The 2,729-nt window shown below is 42.3% G+C and overlaps 1 pseudogene; it reads left to right on the forward strand.

Moving 5' to 3' along the window:
• The first annotated feature begins 1,396 nt into the window (after positions 1-1,396).
• Positions 1,397-2,215, forward strand: LOC114028630 (annotated as a pseudogene).
• Positions 2,216-2,729: the final 514 nt, after the last annotated feature.

The raw sequence follows: 2,729 nt of genomic DNA on the forward strand, positions 1-2,729 counted from the left end.
TGGGTGACTGGAAGGATGCTGGCACCTTGTAGGAAGAGGAAAAAGTTTGGGGGGGGAAGATAATGAGTTCAGTTTTGAACATGTTGCACTTAAGATATCTATAAGACATCAAGTTTGAAATGTTTAATGGGAAGTAGAAGATGGAAATTAGAAGAAAGGTTAGGGCTAGACAAGTAAACCTGAGATTCATTTGCATAGAAATTATAATTAAAACCATGAGAGAGGATAAGATCATTGATTGAAATAATATGAAGGGAGAAGAGCGCCCAGGACAAAGCCTTGGAAGACACCCACTGTTAGTGGTCATTGCCTGGTGAAGATCTGGCAAAGGAGACCGAGAAAGAAAGGTCTGACAGGTAAGAGAAGAACCAGAGAGAAGAGAATATCCAGGAAAAGAGGTGATGAGTGTCAAAGGCTGCGGACAGTTCAAGGAGGATGAACATTAAGAAAATGCCATTAGATTTGACAATGAAGAGATCATTGATAACTTCAGTGAGAGCAGTTTTGGTTGAATGATGAAACTGGAAGCCAGATTACAAAGAATGAGGAAGAGAGAAATTAACATTTAAGAGGAAGCGAAGTGAAAATTCCTATTGTAGACTGCCTTTCCAAGGAGTTTAGCTGCAAAAGGGAGGAGAGGTATAGACCAATAGTTAGCAAGGATAGACAGGTCAAGTGAGAGTTTTTTGAAGATGGGACAGCTATGGGCGTTTGCAGGCAGAAGGAAAGAAGACAGTAGACAGGGAGAAATTAAAGATCAATGAGAGAGAAGGGATGATAAAAGGGCCAATCTACTGGAGAAGATGGGATATAATGGGTTTGATTACTTGTGCATGTAGAAGGATTTGCCTTTGCAAGGAGGACAACCTCTTTATGTGAAACAGAAGACAGTGGTAGAAGAGGTAATGGAAATGAACGATTTTTCCAAAAAAATTGCTATTAATCACCATGTGAAAGAATGTTCCATATCACTACTAACAAAAAGGGATGAAAATCAAAATAATTCTGAGGTTTAACTTCACTCATAGCAAACAGGCAAAGATGACAGAATACGGAAACAGTAAATATCAAAGAAACCATGGAAAGTGGGCACACTAAGGCACTGTAGGTAAAGCTGTAGATTGGCCCAACCCTACTGGAAAGGCAAATATTTTTTGGACATGGTCAATGTGGAAATTTGTTTTGATTGTCTATGCATGTTTATAATGGGTTTTGTTTTTCTTTTGTTCTCATTTAGGGGGTAGGGATGAGAGATTGAGGAGGTGGATTTTTGCTGACTGAAACAAATAAAAGAATCATTCACAATCACATTAAAAACAGAATCAGTAGCACTGTAACATAGTGTGAGGAAAGTGTGAGAAAAAAAAGCAAAGAGTACTTTTCCTGTCGGTGCAAGATGGTGGTGCAGATCTTCAAGAAGAGGAAGTTTGTTGCTGATGGCATCTTCAAAGCCGAGCTGAATGAGTTTCTCACCAGGGAGCTGGTTGAGGATGGCTACTCTGGGGTGGAGGTTCAAATAACCCCAACCAGGACAGAAATCATCATCTTGGCCACCAGGACTCAGAATGTCCTTGGGGAGAAGGGTCATCGAATTCATGAACTGACAGCTGCAGTTCAGAAGAGGTTTGGCTTCCCTGAAGGGAGTGTGGAGTTGTATGCCGAGAAGGTGGCCACCAGAGGTCTCTGTGCTATTGCCCAGTCTGAGTCCCTGCGTTACAAACTCCTGGGAGGGCTTGCTGTGCATAGGGCCTGCTATGGTGTCTGCTTCATTATGGAGAGTGGAGAAAAGGGATGTGAGGTGGTGGTGTCTGGTAAACTCAGAGGCCAGAGGGCCAAGTCCATAAAGCTTGTGGATGGCCTGCTGATCCACAGCGGAGACCCCATCAACTACTACGTCAACTACTACGTCGACACAGCTATGCGCCACATCCTCCTCAGACAGGGTGTATTGGGAATTAAAGTGAAAATCATGTTGCCCTGGGACCCAAGTGGCAAGATTGGCCCTAGGAAGCCCCTGCCCGACCACATGAGCATCGTAGAGCCCAAGGATGAGATTCTTCCTACCACCCCCATCTCAGAGCAGAAGAGTAGGAAGGCAGAGCAACCAGCTATGCCCCAGCCAGTGCCCACTGCATAACAGGACTCTGTGACACCTGGAATGGTGTGCCCGAAGCTCTTCTGTAAAGATCTTTAATAAAATCTTTTTAAAAACAAACAAACAAAAAAAAAAAGCAAAGAGCAGACAAACCATTGCTGGGGAAATAGCCTAATTAGTCCTTGTTGTTGTTGTTTGTCCTTTGTTCTAGTTCTTGAACAAATAACATCACGAGGGTATTGTCTTGACTTGAAGATGAATTGGATTTAAGTGAGGCAGAGCTACCCAAAGTCATCAGCCTCACTCTCTCCTCTGGAGTCATCCGGATCCAGTGGCAAGACAAAAGTCAAGGCAACTGGTGATGGCCCAGAATTAATCCTTAGGAAAAAAGTAAAGACCTTCAGAGGAGCCTGAAAAATGCAAGTCACTGCTTTCCAGCTCTAACAATGCTCAACTATACAGCGTAGGCTCTTTGAAGATGAAAGGACAGCAAGACCAATTTTAAAAAAAAAAAGATGCTAAATAAAAATTCTTCTCATTAGCAAGATAAAGACGGAAGTACTAAAGAATGGGAATTTTTTTTTCTGATGAAACTCACTTTTTCATTCAAACCTATACAAAAACTATTGTCAGA

The sequence above is a fragment of the Vombatus ursinus genome, unplaced genomic scaffold (assembly GCF_900497805.2).
Source record: "Vombatus ursinus unplaced genomic scaffold, bare-nosed wombat genome assembly UNPS02014893.1, whole genome shotgun sequence".
NCBI classification, from domain to species: domain Eukaryota; kingdom Metazoa; phylum Chordata; class Mammalia; order Diprotodontia; family Vombatidae; genus Vombatus; species Vombatus ursinus.